This window comes from Mesoplodon mirus (genome assembly GCF_964341445.2).
Source record: "Mesoplodon mirus genome assembly, chromosome: 16".
NCBI lineage: Eukaryota > Metazoa > Chordata > Mammalia > Artiodactyla > Ziphiidae > Mesoplodon > Mesoplodon mirus.
Genome location: NC_138992.1, coordinates 34,744,416 through 34,761,077, shown reverse-complemented (window position 1 = coordinate 34,761,077; position 16,662 = coordinate 34,744,416). Strand labels below are relative to the sequence as shown.

General features: G+C 46.3%; 1 long non-coding RNA gene across 1 annotated transcript; it reads left to right on the top strand.

Moving 5' to 3' along the window:
• Positions 1 to 2,744: 2,744 nt before the first annotated feature.
• Positions 2,745 to 16,006, top strand: LOC309792291. The gene is made up of 3 exons (XR_014291666.1): positions 2,745 to 9,831; positions 13,175 to 14,200; positions 15,920 to 16,006. It is a non-coding gene; the product is annotated as an uncharacterized lncRNA (long non-coding RNA).
• Positions 16,007 to 16,662: the final 656 nt, after the last annotated feature.

Below are 16,662 nucleotides of genomic sequence, written 5' to 3'. Positions count from 1 at the left end.
AGCCACTACTGACTCTGGTCACTTAATCCTTCTATCAAATGTTTTTATTAGCTACTGTGCATTATGTATTTAGGAACTTAGCATTAAGTGGATTTATGTTCAGATCACATTGAAGATTTCAGTTAGGAATTATGTTTCTTTTTCTCTCCGTTTCAGTCTTTAGACACTCTTTGTGGATAAATTCAAGGTTAACAGGTTAATATCAATTTGGATTATGTATTTAGGAACTTAGCATTAAGTGGATTTATGTTCAGATCACACTGAAGATTTCAGTTAAGAATTATGTTTTTTTTTTCTCTCTGTTTCAGTCTTGAGACCCTCTTTGTGGATAAATTCAAGGTTAGCAGGTTAGTATCAATTTATGCCAATTTGGATCTTTAACCAGAACATATACAAGGCACTTTATTGATCTTGAAATACTGCCTCTAGGGCTTCCCTGGTGGCACAGTGGTTGGGACTCCCCTTGCCAATGCAGGGGACACGGGTTCGATCCCTGGTCTGCGAAGATCCCACATGCCGCGGAGCAGCTAAGCCAGAGCACCACAACTCCTGAGCCTGCGCTCTAGAGCCGGCGAGCCACAACTACTGAGCCCATGTGCCACAACTACTGAAGCCCACTTGCCTAGAGCCCATGCTCCGCAACAGGACAGGCCACCGCAATGGGAAGCCCGTGCACCACAAGGAAGAGTGGCCCCTGCTCACCGCAACTAGAGAAAGTCCATGCACAGCAACAAAGACCCAATGCAGCCAAAAATAAAGAAATAAAATAAATAAATTTATTTTAAAAAATACTGCTCTATTGACTCTTTAAGGGTATAAACTAAATCTTTCCATCTTGCTTTTTATAGTAACTTTGAAAAATCATATGCAGATGTTGAATGTATACTTTTTGTAATGATAATTGCATATTCATTGCTGCTAATTACAGAACTATGGCTGACATTAACTAGTTAATTCAAATACCAGCCACATTTGCTGAGTATTTCTAACATTTTGAATCCCAATTTAGGTTTATCTGGAATGTTTGAAATATTCAGTTCAAGTATCATTTCAGATCGTATTTACTCATTTTACTTCCTGTTAAGATTAGTTGGTTAATATCTAGCTAGGATGGGTCAGATAGCAGGGGCAGAGAGCAAAGAAATAGGTAAAATAGATATTACATTAAAAGTGACACAGTTGGGGCTTCCCTGGTGGCACAGTGGTTGAGAGTCTGCCTGCCGATGCAGGGGACACGGTTTCATGCCCTGGTCCGGGAAGATCCCACATGCCGCGGAGCGGCTGGGCCCGTGAGCCATGGCCGCAGAGCCTGCACATCCAGAGCCTGTGCTCCGGGAATGGGAGAGGCCACAACAGTGAGAGGCCCGTGTACCGCAAAAAAAAAAAAAAAAAAAGTGATACGGTTGGATCACTGATAAACTGTTTTGAATAAATTACAATAAATAGGAATCTTGAGACAGGTAAGGCTAATGAAAGAGTTAAACCAGATAATCTTGCGATAGGTCTAGCCCAACAATAAAGCCACATGATTTTATAATTAGAGAAAAATAAATATAGATGTTTCTTACCTACTCAATTTAGCTCTTGTTCCTATCTTTGTGTAAGGTTCAAATTTCATGGTACAAAGTATGTTCTTGAGATCTGGGGTTTTCTCCAAAATGGATAATCATCATTTATTTTCTAATGCAATGCCAAGAACTTCAACAAATAAAGTTTAATTATTCATTGCTTTTCTTTTTCTTTAGCTTATTCTTTAAAATACTTCTCAATTGTGAAACTGGTTCTCATCCAGAAATGGCATATATTATATTCTTCCTTTAAAATTTGAAATACCCAAGACATTATTTCTCTTTCAAAGATATTTCATTTTATTCTCTTCATTGTGTAATTACTAAGGGTTAGAAAGTTGTTTTCATTGATTTGCCAGAGAGGGAAATAGTTGCAGGATCTTCTGAACCTTGGAGCTGGACAGACCTGGGTTCACATTATGTTATACCTTACACTTCCTATTCTAAACTTCTTAGTAACATAACCTTGGGCAAGTCACTTAGACTCCTAAAGCCTTCATCACTAATATTTAAAATGAGAAGAATGACGCAACTACCATATGAAATTGTTTTTAAGGGTTAAATTCAAGTTGACTGTGCAGTATAATTCCAAACACTTAGTAACCATTCAAGCAGTGTTAACTTTTTTTTTTTTTTTGCGGTACGCGGGCCTCTCACTGTTGTGGCTTCTCCCGTTGTGGAGCACAGGCTCCGGACGCGCAGGCTCAGCAGCCACGGCTCACGGGCCCAGCTGCTCCGCGGCATGTGGGATCTTCTCGGACTGGGGCACGAACCTGTATCCCCTGCATCGGCAGGCGGACTCTCAACCACTGCGCCACCAGGGAAGCCCGTGTGTCAACTATTTATGTAATTGTCATCACTAGTACATGTTACAGGCTGAATTGTGTCCCCTACCCCCAAATTCATATGCTGCAGTCCTAATCCCCAGTACCTGAGAGTGCGATTGTACTATTTGGAGATAGGGTCTTTAAAGAGGTAATTGAGGTAAAATGAGGTCATATGGGTAGGCCCAAGTCCAATACAGGAAGAGGAGATTGGGATGTAGACACACAGAGTAAAGGCTAAGTGAAGACACAGGGGGAAGGCGGTCACCTGCGAGCCAAGGAGAGAGGCCTCAGCAGAAGCCAACCCTGCTGACACCTTGATTTAGGTGTTTAAACCACCTAGCCTGTGGTACTTTGTTACAGTGGCCCTAGCAAACTAACACAGTACTACTGACAAAGAGAGTATATTTCTAAATTGCCTGTTAAACAGTGTGAGATAAGGAACCTTTCTGAAAACTACTACGTTTGTTCTGTTTCTATCATTTTCTTGCATGGAAAAAAAAAATCATGTGCTGTACTCTGGCCCTAAGCTGCCATCTGTGGGATTTGGCTAGCCCAGGTTAGGCCTCAGATGAAACAGACATAAAGATCATGTGGCAGTTGTAACCAAGATGCCCCAGAGCGTAATATCAACAGCTTAATGATTTGGCATTTGTTATGTCAATACCAGTTAGAGCAGTAGGTCTGAGTGCAGCAGGCAGACGTGAATGGAGTGAGTTTCACATTTAAGCATCACTCCTTTAGAATGGTTTGTGTTTTTCTCCAAGCAGAGCTAAGATGTTGTTGGTTCATTTAGTGTTATTATGGGAACAAAATCATTAAACCCTATAGATTTTTTTTCCCTAAACCAGACTGAGTCATGGTTTCCTTGGAACTGAGGCTAACAATGCCCACGTGAATGGCTTGATTGCTCTTGGCAGACTCCGAACGCCAGGTGATTTCTTTTTCCTTCTTAGTAATTCTGAGTCCTTTTCCAAGGATTGGATTCCTTCTTCCAAGCCCGTCCTTGCTGACTGCTCACGTCCTTCTCTCTGCTTTCCCTCCTCCGGCAGGCCAGCTAGGCCATGTGTGGGCACGTGGATGATGACAGCGGGAGGATCCAGGTCACTTGAGTCATCTTGTCCTCCTTTTATTCAGCCCAGGCCCAACTGCCTTGAGGAGTTGGACTTCCCCATTCCCACCACCTTCAGGAATCTCTGCAGTCAAACTGAAGCCCTGAATGCTCCCTGGTTGATTAAAAGCAACGTGTCTATTGTCATTGGAGGGAACAAAGAAACCAAAACCATTAAAACAACTACCCGGGAGAGTTCAGGAGGTTGGCGCTCCATCAGTGAGGCCGAGGCGTGTGTCTGTAAACCGAGGCGGTAAGAAACAGCCTTTAGTCTGAAGCTCTGCGAGCATTTCAGGGGGGTCGTGCAGGTGCAGAATCCACAACTGAGATCAGTGCTGCCTTCAGCTTCGCCTCCCAGGTGACTTGCTTGCCTCGATCCAGGCCTGTAGCTAGTCCTCGCCATTGGCAGGATGGACAGGGAGCAGCCAGCAAGGGAGAAACATGGTTTGTAGATCCAAACATCATAGACTCCGGGTGGGTTAGAAATGAGAAACAATAGCATTTAACAGCTGGCACGTCGCATACGCTCCGTCACTTGGTTTAAACCTCGCGACCAGCCTGAGAGGTAGCGCAGATCGTATTTTCTCCATTTACTCAGGCCTCAGACTTGTACAGGTCTTGGCAGAAGAACCGGGGCTAGGCTCTAAGTCTTCGTCCTGTCATGACATTCAGATCACGCCTACAAGGCAGCAGCTTCCTCGGCTGATCCGCAGCCTGGCTGTTCTCAGTCAAGGGCAATATGGAGATGGGTCACCACCCAGCCTGAACCCGGCAGCCTTAGTCAGCCTCTGGCTACATTGTTTCTTGTATCTCACACCAACCGTGTCATTTACGGTGAACTTTTATTATTGTGGGACATCTGAGGGCCCACATTGCCCTCAATGCCCGGAACATTCCCTGACCTGCGTTTTCCAGAGAATAGATTAGCACAAAGCCCTTTATCTCTGCCAACAAGAGTCGCCCGGCTCTCTCGGCACTGTAACTGCTTTGACCAGTGTTTCCTGCTCTATCTCGCATCCAGAAAAGGAGGTGCAAAGAGTACAGGTTGGAGGTACACGTCCCACGCCCAGATTTTCCCCAGCTGGGAAGGGCTGAGTCTGGAAATTGTGCCCTGCCCAGTGCCCTGGTGACTATGGTTTTGCCTGCCTTGCTTCACAGAAACAACTTGGCCCGATGGAAGCCGCAGTGTGAAACTCATAGAAAACGACCTTGGGCCTGTTAGGTGATTATATATTGATTTTACACTTTGTGCCAAAACTGATGACAGCTTGGCCTGCTTGTTTCCAGCTTACACAATAAGGCGTTTCTGAGTCCTGGGGGTTGGCCGGGGCAACGGTGCTGGGGAAAGAAAACCCAGGCATTTTGTGCTGAGCCTCCCAATCTGTGTGCCAGTGTTCTTGAGCAACCGTGAGAGAAGCCAAATTCAGATGGCAGCGCTCTTTGGGGCTTGGAATTCCCCTAGAGTTTCCCATGGAGACTCCCGAGAGAGTTCCCCAACCCCAGGCCTGGAAGGGGCAGGAAGATCTTGTGTCAGTGAGGAAGGGGGGTCCAGAGGGGCCAGGCTGGAGCCGGGCGGGTGACCCCAGTGCCTGCCTTGTTGAGGACAGGCCTCGGTAAGAAAAGCCGCTACTTACACATTCTGCTGAGAGGAGCATTTCTGTGGTACCCTCGTTCCAGATGGTATGCAAACTCCCTTGGGAAAGCCTTGGGGATCCTAAAAGGGTGAGGGGGCCTGCTCACAGGTCCTCCTTTGGCCCCGATGTAGCCCAGCTCTTAGCAGCAGTCCGCCACCCTGAGCAGCCACCCCTGGAGCAGGAAGGAAGGCAGGGCGGGCTGCTCAGTGGGACTTGTGGCTGTGAGAATCTAAATGCTTGGATGAGAAGCAGGAATATTTTTGTCAGTCTGCTTGCCCTGGGACCCTTTGTGTCTATTTGTTCATTCATTCATTTATCCAAGTAGAGCTCTCGAGACCTGCTATGTGTCGGGTTGGATGTCCAGCCCTGGGGCGCACAGGTGAGCAGGCCAAAGTCACTGCTGAGCCCACAGTGGGGAGAAGAAGCAAATTTGAGTGATGATAGTGCAGGAGGCAAGCGTGGCCACAGAGGCCTTGTCCCCATGCCGGAGGATACACTAGAGAAGAGGGGCCGCTAATTCAGTCATGCAAGATCAGGGAAGGCTTCCTGGAAGAAGTGACAGCTAAGCTGAGACCTTGGGCCTGGGTCAAATGCAGGCCCCCACGTGGACTGTCTGTGCACCCTGCTCCGCATCCTTCAGTGCTTGGGGCACTGAGCACTCATTTCAAGGGCAAATTCCTACAATTGTTCTGGAATTGCTCTCCTAGCACCTCAGTAGGTCTGAGTTCACCCTACAGTCTTTTTGGCTGTTTGGTAGGAAAAGCAGTCTCCCGACAGTGGGATGGATGAGTGGAGTGACAAACTGGGTGAGAAACTGGGACTCGGGATCTCCAAGTTCAATGCTCTCCCTGTGACATTGGGAGAAATGCCTGTCTTTCCAGAGCCTGTTTCCTCATCTGGAAACTAAGGGAAATTTTGCAGTTTTCCTCTGAGGAGTATTTTGAAGAGTAGTTACAGACCATTTTCCAAGCACAAAGTGTCAGATGTACAAAAAGAGTGCTGGCATTTCAGAAAATATGCAACTCAGAAGTTTTCAAATCCACTATTATTTCCATCTAGGGACATTTTCCTAAAGAGGGGCCAGGTTCATACCAATAGATTCAATAGTGTATTCAACGACTCCTGAAAAACAATATCAAAGTTAGTTATTTATTCAAGCTTTGTTTGAGACATTTCAGCCCATTATCTTGTAGCTGGACTGCTGAAATTACCCTCAGAAATGAGAACCAGCTGCTTAAATAAACAGTTGCATATGGAAAAGAAGCAGGAAACGCCTTTCCAAAACTAATAATATTAACAAACTTCCAAGGGACACACAATCCATAATTAATGACAATTTGGGGGAAAAAAGGACATAAAAACTTGGATTTGAAATATGACTCTAAGAACAGTCTGGTGTTTGGGGGGTTTTTTTGTTTTGTCTTTTTTTTTTTTTTTGCTTAGAATCTGTCCACCCTTTTTTCTGGCCCCTTTCCCTTCTGACAGCTGCATTTATTCAAATTCATTCTGTATATGTCTTTAGTCTGCAGATTTAGATCCTGGGATTCAAGATTTCTTGCCTGGACTCCCAGAGTGGCCTGTCAATAGGAACTTATTAAAAAAAAAAAAAACCTAAGTCGTGTGACCAGATGTAACAGATACTAGCTAAACCCACAGGAAGGATGGTCTTGCTCTCAGAAATCAGCTCTCTGGCAGAACTTGGGGGTCAGATTCAGGGACACTGGACCACAAGCCAGTGCAGACCCCGATCTAAGAGGCTTGGCCAAGATTCAGCAGCCACAGATGCTTGCAGAATGGGCTTGACCTCCAAGATCCACTCCTTGAGAGAAGCCCCCATGTAAGTTCCTGGAGCATCCCATTTCTAATGCAGCCCATACTATGCCGAAATTCCAGTGCCATTCACCAGTGCCCTCCACCAGTGTCATTCGCCAGGCCATCGTATCACTCTCCACTCCGTCTGCCAAGTGTGCCTGTAAGCGGAATGGCTGGTTGATCCCTGAAGAGTCATTCTCCCAGAGTGTAGAGTTGCTGTTGAGAAGCAGCTGACCAGCCAGGGACTACGTTTCTGAGCCCTCCATCCCACCCGGGTGATTGATTCTGGCTAGTGAAATATGAGCCCAAGGGATGCAGCACTTTCTGGCAGTTAAGTAGCTGGTGTGTCCCTCTCACTCTCCTCTCCCCTCTATCACTAATGGGCAGGGGCCTGGGCCGGGAGGGCTGCCTGATCTGGACTGTCTGATAAGAGTTGATGTGAGCAGTAAACTTTTGTGTTCAGCTGTTCCTCTACTGGGTTGTTTGTTGCAGCCGTTGCCTGCACTGAGATAATGCCGATGCAGCATTTCCTAAAGCAACGTGTCTTGTGATGAGCGGGATTTTCCCCAGCTCCTATCTTGCTTCGTGCCGAAAACAACAGTCCTGCCCACATGCCGGTGGCCTTGTTTGCGTCTCTGTGTCTCTCTCTTTCCATGCTCCCAAATGGAACCTTCCTTTGTGAGGAAACAGTAAAGCCTGAGTGGAAGTTAAAGCATGGTCTCTGAGTCATACTGCCCAGGTTCAAATCCCAGCTTCACCACTTCCTAACACGGGAGCAAATGGTTTAACCTCTCTGAGCTTTAAGTTCCCCTTCCACAACAGAGGGATATTCTCTTGCAGAGTCATGAGGAATAAACGGAACATTCTGTGTAAAGTACCTGACACATCCTCAACCCAGTAAAGATGAGCACGACTGTCATTATTTCCTGAGCCTGTTCTGGCATCACACACACGCAGACTGCAGCCAATCAGCCTCACTGCGACTCTCCTCTCTCCTCCTGTTTTCTCTTCACGCCGACAACTTCGGCCAGTAATTCACAACAATTTTCTTTCCTAGGCATTGCTATTTCTTCTACCTCTGTTCCACAGGTGTCACCCCACCTTCTGCGCCCCACCTGAGGTGCTACAACAAACTTAGAAAAAAGTATTTTGCAGAACGAGAAAGTAGGCAGATCCTAAGGAAGTGGGCCCCCATGTGCATTGAATGCACATTATCTGCTTTGGTAGATTTGATCCTGTGCAAGCACTATTGTCCTCTTGTATAAGCACTGCCCTCCCTCGCCTTACCCAGGGTACTGGGTTGCCAGACCAGCTCTCAGGAGCTTCTGTAATGAGGAAAGCAAAGCGGGCAGAAGGAAAAGAAGTCCCCAGACTGGTACTGGAGAGGGTTTCCCCCAGGATTTCAGAGGAAAAAGAAGCTAGAGCACGTGCGAGGTAAGAAGGAAGCAGATGGAAGAGAAAAGGGCTGCAAGTTACATAGAATTGCTTCCTGGTGGCTGACGGTGTTTCATGCATCATGATTTTACTCTGAAACTGGACCGTGTGGGCCACAGCTTAAAGAGGGTCATTATACATTTTGCATAACAGATTGACATTAGTTTTAGATTCAGATTAAAAAGATTATTTGAAGATTTAAGTTAAAATTAAATTTGCAGCATTTGTTCAGCTGAGTAAAGGGATCGAGGGGTACGGCTGGGGTGACAGGTATAGAAATATAGTGAGAAAGGCTACAGGTTTCCGAGGAGGTGACAGGCCTGTGCCTTGCTCTTAGCTCTAAATATTGAATGAGCAGAGACCAGTGCAGACAGCACAAAGACAGACGTCCCCAAGCCCAAGAGTCTGAGATCATTCCTCTCCTGTTGTGATGAATAAACTGTCACTATCGTCTGAATACCTGGGCTGTTGGCATCGGTGCCTTGATCGCTGGTCCCATTTCAGGTTCTGATTAGAATCCAGATGCGCTCACAGCCCGCAGGCGTCTAAGCCCTGACGGAAACTTTCTTCGCAGTTCCTCGTCGAGGACCCCTCCTTTGCCCACATTTTCACAGGGTTGTGAGCCCGGCCCAGAGGGCTCCAAAGATCATAGAGTGCAACTCCCTTATTTTAGACAGAAGGGAACTTGAAAAACCATGGATTCTCCTTCTCTGGCACACGCTTTGCTAAGCTGAGATGGTAACAGAATCTGAACTGGGCTGGTGGGACGGAGGCCAGCATTTCCCTGAGTGTTAAGAGTGAGAGCAAGTGAAGTTCCAGATGGGCTCCCTTCCTCCTCCAGCCCCGTGCTCTTTTTTTTTTTTTTTTTTTGCGGTACGTGGGCCTCTCACTGCTGTGGCCTCTCCCGCTGCAGAGCACAGGCTCCGGATGCGCAGGCTCAGCGGCCATGGCTCATGGGCCCAGCCGCTCCGCGGCATGTGGGATCCTCCTGGACCGGGGCACGAACCCGTGTCCCCTGCATCGGCAGGCAGACTCTCAACCACTGCGCCACCAGGGAAGTGCCCCCGTGCTCTTAATCACCTGTGAGCTGAGGACATCAGGCGTTCATCCAGGTGCCACGGGACTGCCCACTCTGCTCACTGCACCATCCCTCCCTCCGGGTGGCTTCCTGGGAAACACTGTGCTATCACTCCGTGATCCTTAGCACGAGGGCTCAAAGGTGACTGATATTTTACAGGAGGAAACTCAGTCCTTTGGCTTCAGTCTCTGTCCTCTATTAAATGCAAATATCTTGCAGCAAGAGGCACCATCATGGGAGCGTGAAGAACTGGATTCTAGTACCAGTTCTGTGGTCAGTTCCTGAGAGACTGTGGACAGCCTCCTCAAACTGGTCACAGGACACCTCTCTGAGGGACCTTCAGGGGCGGCCAGGATTCCAAGGTAAACAGGTAAGAATGAATGACCCTCACACTTGACTGTGGTCCTTTTCCAGAGTGTAGCTTAGGGGGAAATGGATGCAACGAGGAATTGGGAGACTGGGAGCCCTGAAAGGGAACTTTACTATCTGGCTCGGGGCTGCCCAACACAGAAAAGTCAGCGCTCACAGCTTAGAGTCATAACATGCTTGATGTTCTGGACAACTGTGTTTTGAGCCCTTATGAGGCTTAGAGGAGAGAGGATTCTGGGATACTCCTCCCTCCGGCATGAGACTATGGAATAATGTAGCTGGAAAGGAGAGGTACCCAGTGAGTACTTGATAGTTCCTTAATCACACACAAAAATGCCCCCTGAAGGTTTTACACCATAATCACTGTTTGCCAGTTTTCTCCAATAAAAGATGAGATGGCTCCCATTATTTTTTGCTTTTTTACTTCTGAGGGCCCACTACCGTTTGAGTTTGAGTTATACCCATTTCAGGCAGATGAGTTGTTTTAGCTTGCATGTAGGAATGCTGAACTGCGTTAGGCAGGGAATTTTGTAGTTGACCTTGTGCATGACATTGGTGGGTGGTGTACGCTGGCCTTGGGTTGGCTAAGGGGTTGAGTGAAATAGACAGTTGCAATGTTCCCTGGCTGTCTGGCAACTTTTTAACCCATCTTTGCTCTTGGGGGAAATTCCAGCTTTATGAGTCCTACTTTCATTAGGAAGAAACCAAAAAATCAGTTCCCCAACTCCTCCGCAATTAGAGTGCAGACATATGAACTGGGTTCCACAAATCAGAGTTACATTTGACTTGGAAGTGAGGACTTTAAGGAAAAAGGCTCTGGGTGGAAATCATTTTGCTGGAATGGGGCGGCCACGGTTTTTTTTTTTTTTTTTTTTTTTTTTAGACGAAATGGGGTAGAAATAGTGTCAGTCGACTGGCAATATCTGTTGCCTCTTGGTGGGGCAGCCACAAGGCAGCAGCCTCTTCATCAGGGCAGTTCTGTAGTGTAGATTTGGAGGTTGTTCCATGAGATTGGTTCTCCAGGCTCCCACCGATTCTGTGAGCTAGCTGACTTCCTTTTCATAAACTCCTTCTGCTTGATGACCAGAATCAGCCTCTGTGGCTTACAGTGGAGGGCCCCAAAGGATTCAGCAGCCAACTACCAAGTCTACTCCTCCTCTTCGCAGACGCTCTGGCCCCGAGATCTCCAGCCACAGAAGGAGCGGGGGTCTCAGCCAGACCTTCGGGAGTCTCCCTCCTCACACCTTTCCCTCTGCAAATTTCTTTTCTGCCTGTAAGATCCATGCCTCCCATACTTTCCTTTTGGACCTGTCTTCTCACATTGCCAAGCTAACAGCCACGCTATGGGGAAACACATTGGGGCAGAAGTGGTCTCTAAACCCCATGTGACCACGTGAGTTGTCCTCAGCCTGTTTTCAAAGAGCCAGCCTGTCCTTAGAGAGACTCAAGTCCCTCGCTCCTGGAGAGAGAGGCCTGGTGCTCCTCTAGAATGGCTCCCTAAAGGAAGCCACTTTGGGGTTTCCATTCAGCTTCTGAATGCCTGGCCATCATTCCATTCACAGAGCCTTTGAGTTCTTCTTGTTTAGTTAATTCACCACTAGCCCATGAGACAATCCAAAGAAATGCCCACTAACTTAGGTGATTTCTGCTTGCCTCTGATTAGAAGTATTAACACAATGTAAACTCCACGAGGACAGGGAAGTGTTCTCTGATGGATTTATCCAGCGCCTAGAACCGTTCCTGGCACACACAGGGTGCTGAATACATCGCAGTTGAATAAATGATGAATAAATGAATGAATTTATTTATACTGCAAACCTTCTGCCGGATAATAGTCTAAAATGCACAGTGGTAGGAATAAGCAATATGACTTTGGAAATTTGTCATGTCTTGAGAGTTTCACACACACAAAACTTTTCTACCCATCTATTCTAGAAGCCTATAGCCATGTGAGGGAGGTCCAATATAAGGCCATAGGGAAGAAGAATGGGTCACCCCTTTGTGACAATTTTGGTACCACCCCTAATAAAAATTTGTTGACCCTTAAGATATTTTTATTCTAGGAAGATCCCCCAAATCTCTACTGTCTGCAAATCACCTCGTTTTTAAAAAAAAAAAATGGAGGGGCAACCCTGCATATTGACATCTTTGGTCTCAAGCCTGCTTGAAACTGGTCTTTAATGCCCTTGTGAATTAAACACAGGCCTCCCATGACATCCTCCCCTTGCACATGGCCTTCAGGAGAATGTGGAGAGTCTCATGTCAAATTCACTTTTAGTGTGTGGCTGATTTCACAGGAAAATGTTTGCATGCATAGACTCGTTTATCCTCCAAGGCCCTTGAAGGATATTAGTCATATAATAATCTCCATTTGAACAGATGAAGAATGTGAGGCATTAAATTATTGGCTAGTGGATGGTGGTACCCAGATTGTAACCCGGTCCAGCTGACGCCAGAGCCCGCAGCCCTAACTGTTGGGTGCTCCGCATCTGGTAGACAGGAGGGTTTCTGGGGCCCTTCGAATATCTGTGTATGAGAACAAATACTCAAATATTATGATCACCCAAAATATCCAGTCTTCACTCTGAGTCTCAGAGCACCTATTTGAGACCCAATGGGAGGCACCATGAGAACTTATATATCCCAGCGAGACACACTGTTTCTAGGATATTACTCTAGTCTTATACCCTGGCATGCCCCATTCACATAAATGCAATCTTTAAAAACCAATTATCTAGAAAATTCTCTCTGTGCTCATTCAACAGAATGCAAAGACTCAATTTTCTATCTTATCTTTTCAGTCAAATATTCTGTTTTCTAACCTCACTCTAAGCACATTGGACCCACTTTTGCAATTTCTTTGATGGAAAATTGCTCTGGATTGCCATGTGACTTCAGTGGTAAAGATTTGACAGCAAAAGTATTTGCTTTAATTTGCCAGGAGGAAAACTTTGTCTCAGTTACTCTGGTTATTTCAGACTTATCTTCAGTTTGCCAAAGAAAGTTTGCCTAAGAAAGTTTGCCTGAATAGTTTAAACATTGGTGGGAAGTGGAGTAGTGTAGGGTGAGGTTGATTCCTCTGTTTTCCAATCGCTTCACCCCATATCCACCAAAGGAAGAATGAAATGTATAGACTATTTTAAAGATAGCAGCCTCTCAGTCATAGAGCTCTTTGATAGTGAGCTACAACTAAATGATTTTTCAGATGCTTCAATCATAGTATGTTTGTGGAGAAAGGTTTTGTCGTTGTTCTGAGGCCCAGATGTAAGCTGGACTCTGTGGAGATTAAGTTGATGGAGCCCCCTATCTGAAATCTCTTATCTATACCTCTTCTTTTTTCACAGGAAGGACATTTATGGACATTTCCCTTCTTAGGACAGTACACTGGGAACATCCCCCAGAAGTCACGTGAATGTTGGCCTGAGGTGATTCTGTGCTGGAGCTCTTGGCCTGGTCTCACTCTTTTCTCTGCTGCTATCCAAATTCAAACGTAAAAATACAAACCCCAAGTTTGTAGCCAACACCAGGGTAAAAACAAACATAAAAAACAACTATTAAAACCATTTCTACTTCTTTGCCAGAACAGGAAATCATCACCCAATAGAGAATGTTGATGCTTAAGTTTGGTAGAAACTGAATGACACTGATTGATTTTTTAATGTTGGAACAATTTTTGCATCTTTGGAATAAACTTTACTTGGACATTTAACAACAACAACAAAAAGTTTGGTAGAAAGACCAAGAAAAAGGAACCCAGCACAGTTAAGCCAGTTTTGGGGGTGAGGGTGGGGCAGAGTAGTCGCTTCCCACCCTCTCGGGGAGGTTGCTAAGGAGAGTAGCTCATTAGCTGCCGGGCAATGGGAAGAAGCCACGTGGTCCCAGGGAGGGGGCTTTCTCACTGTCCTGGGCTCACCTAGGAAACCAGATCCTAAGACAACCCCTGATTACTTTGCCATGTTCACGACTTAGCATTCTTCCTGGAATTGGAAAACAGCTAAGAATGCTGGGCAAGTCCTACTTGCTCATATGATTCCCGTCTTTTGGTTTCTTGTCCGCTTTTTTGAAACCTGGGACCAGTTCCAGCACTTCCTCATAAGCGTGGGGCTTGCAGTTTGGTTTCAGTTTGATTTGTCCCAGTATCTAACCCAGTATGGAGTTCAACAAAGAATTTTATAAACACTTTCTGATGCCAATGTCTGTGTCTCACAATCTAGACATCTGGATGTAATGTTAAACAAACATTACCTGCCACAAAAACCAGTTGGATCTGTTTGTGGTTACTTCAGCCCTGAGAAATTCCTTCTTTCAAGATTCTGGCCTGATACCTGTGGGAAGTAGCTTTTGACCCCATCAGGCTGCTGGCTCAGGAGGTAAAGCTATCCCTGAATCATTTTCTTCTTTTCTCTGACCTATGATACAAAGCTGTATGGCCCAGCTCCTGCCTAGAGGGTGGCTCAGCATTCTTCCTCTGGTGCTAACCCTACTTGTGACAGTTTCTGTTGAAATACTTTTCTTTGGGCCAGATTCTCAACAAAAACACTAAAGGGTCAAGATATGATTCTCCTCATTAGCTTAGAGATCCAGGCAGCATTTGAGAGCAGACATTTAGAATTCCATCCTACATGACCTGACCCCTTGGAAAAGCTTTCCACCTGCCATACATACCACCATTTGTCCTGAATATAAGATAGAAATGCCACAGTGGTTGATTCACCAGCATTGTCTAATCACAGTTTCTATATGTGGCTCATAGGCTACCCACAATCTTATAAGTGCCAATAATAACAATAGCTAATGTTTATTGATAACTTGCTATATATGCAAGGAATTGTTAAGCCCTTTGTGTGCACAATCTCATTTAGTTCTCATAACGACCCCGTGAGGTAAGTATCACTGTTATTCCATTTTTCAGATGGGGAAACTAAGGAGTAGTAAGGCAAACTAGCTTGTTCAAGGGCATACAACTTATAAGGGCCAGAACCACCACTAACCGAGGTATTTCTGACTTGAAAGTCCATGACCTTAATCATGACTTTAAACTGCCTGTCAAGCCAGGGTTGATGAAAGAGAAAAGAAATCCCATTGTTATCACTGATGCTAGCTGTGTGACATGTCAGAAGCAAGTACACAGCTCTGGTTCATTCCAAGATCCCTCTCTCATGGTTGTCTTTCTTCCTTGCCCGGGATGCCAGCAAGCACAGGACTCCAAATGGAGGATGTGACAGAGTGAAGGAGTAGTTTAAAGATGGAGCAGAGGGAAGGAGGGAGGAAAGTCGAGGGTGGAAAGGAGCTTCTTGGGGAAGTAAGGAGAGAGAACGTTCTCTGAACTGTCTAGAAAGGGTCAGCTGAGGGGTCATCCTGGAATGATGATTTTGCGCTTCCAAGAGGACCAGTATTTTGACTGTCTGTTCCAGAATGTCCCGGCACCAGCACCCAGACATCAAAGGGGCCGAGGATGGCTTCCTGGTGGGCTAAATGGAAGTGGGTGGTCAGTCCTACACCATCTTGGCATTTGTGGTCTCCAAAAGCTGTATGCTTCTTGGGGGTTGACCAGACTCCCCAGCCCTGTTTCCACTCTTAACCACCCAAAGGAGAAACTCACACCCACTCGATCTCAACCACACAGCAGAAGAAGGCACCAGTAAACACCCCAGCTTGCTGCCGGCAAGAGGTAAGGGCAGGATGTCTGCTGTAGCAAGGTCTCAGCTTACCAAGACTTCTTTCCCTTTGCACCCCCATTCTGCAGGACGTTTTTATTGGCTTATAAGTTTTCTCATAAATAACGAAAGCTCGGTTAGCCTTGTCAGAAATAAACGTGGGCAGCTGTGCTACCCTGTAGCTTTGGGGGGTACGTGTGTTTCTCGCAGATAGGTAAAGCTTGGTGATGTATAAATCCACATTCCAGGTGTCACGTTCCCGTATCTGCTGGAGTAAACTGAAAGCATGATACGGTCAGCTTCCCTTCATTCAACCAAGCAGCTAGGGGAGCCAGGGCCAGCTGGCACCGCCCATGTACCCACGGGCAGCTGTGGGTTGTAAACACATGTGTCTAGGTTAATGTTTATTTATGTTTATATCTTCCCTGATAGGTGGGTGGAATTTACCTAATGACTGTATTTCCCTGGAAAGCTAATCAATGACTAAAGGAGCCAGTCACAGACCACCATGGACGTGCGGTGAAGTTGGCCTCCGAGCGCTTGTTCCCAGGGGCTGTGTTCCTGGGGTCAGGGCAACAGGAAAGCTGCAGTGAGCAGCACACGTGGCTTGAGAAGCCCAGGGCTCTACTGCTGGTGAACTGTTCTACACCTTATGCAGAGCTCTCAGCTCCAAACACAAGGGGTGCCCCTCCAGAGCATAATGTGACCTGTCCAGCCAGCACACCCAGTTATGGGCCTGCTTTCTGCAGGCCCTTTATCACCCTGACCAGGGGAACTCTGTACCCACTTCATCAGGACTGTTCATCCTGGAGTTCTCTGTCAGAGGGCACTTTCATTCCTGCAAACATATATTGAGCACATATTATGTGCCAGACCTTAGGGGTACCAAGAGGAAGAAGATGGGTGAGATCCCAGCTCTCAAGCAGAAGAGAGAGAAGAATGACAAAAAGACAATTACAAGCTGGTGTGTGACATGTTACACTAGGGAGCCTGACCCCTGAACATGCGGGAGGCCTCTCAAAAGAGAAAAAGAAAGTCTGAGCAGAACCCAGAGGGCTGATGGGCATTTGCCAGGTTGGTGGGTCCTCAAAGATACGTCAACATCCTGATCACCAGAACCTGTGAATGTTACCTTATATGGCAAAAGCGACTTCGCAGATGTGATAAAACTAAGG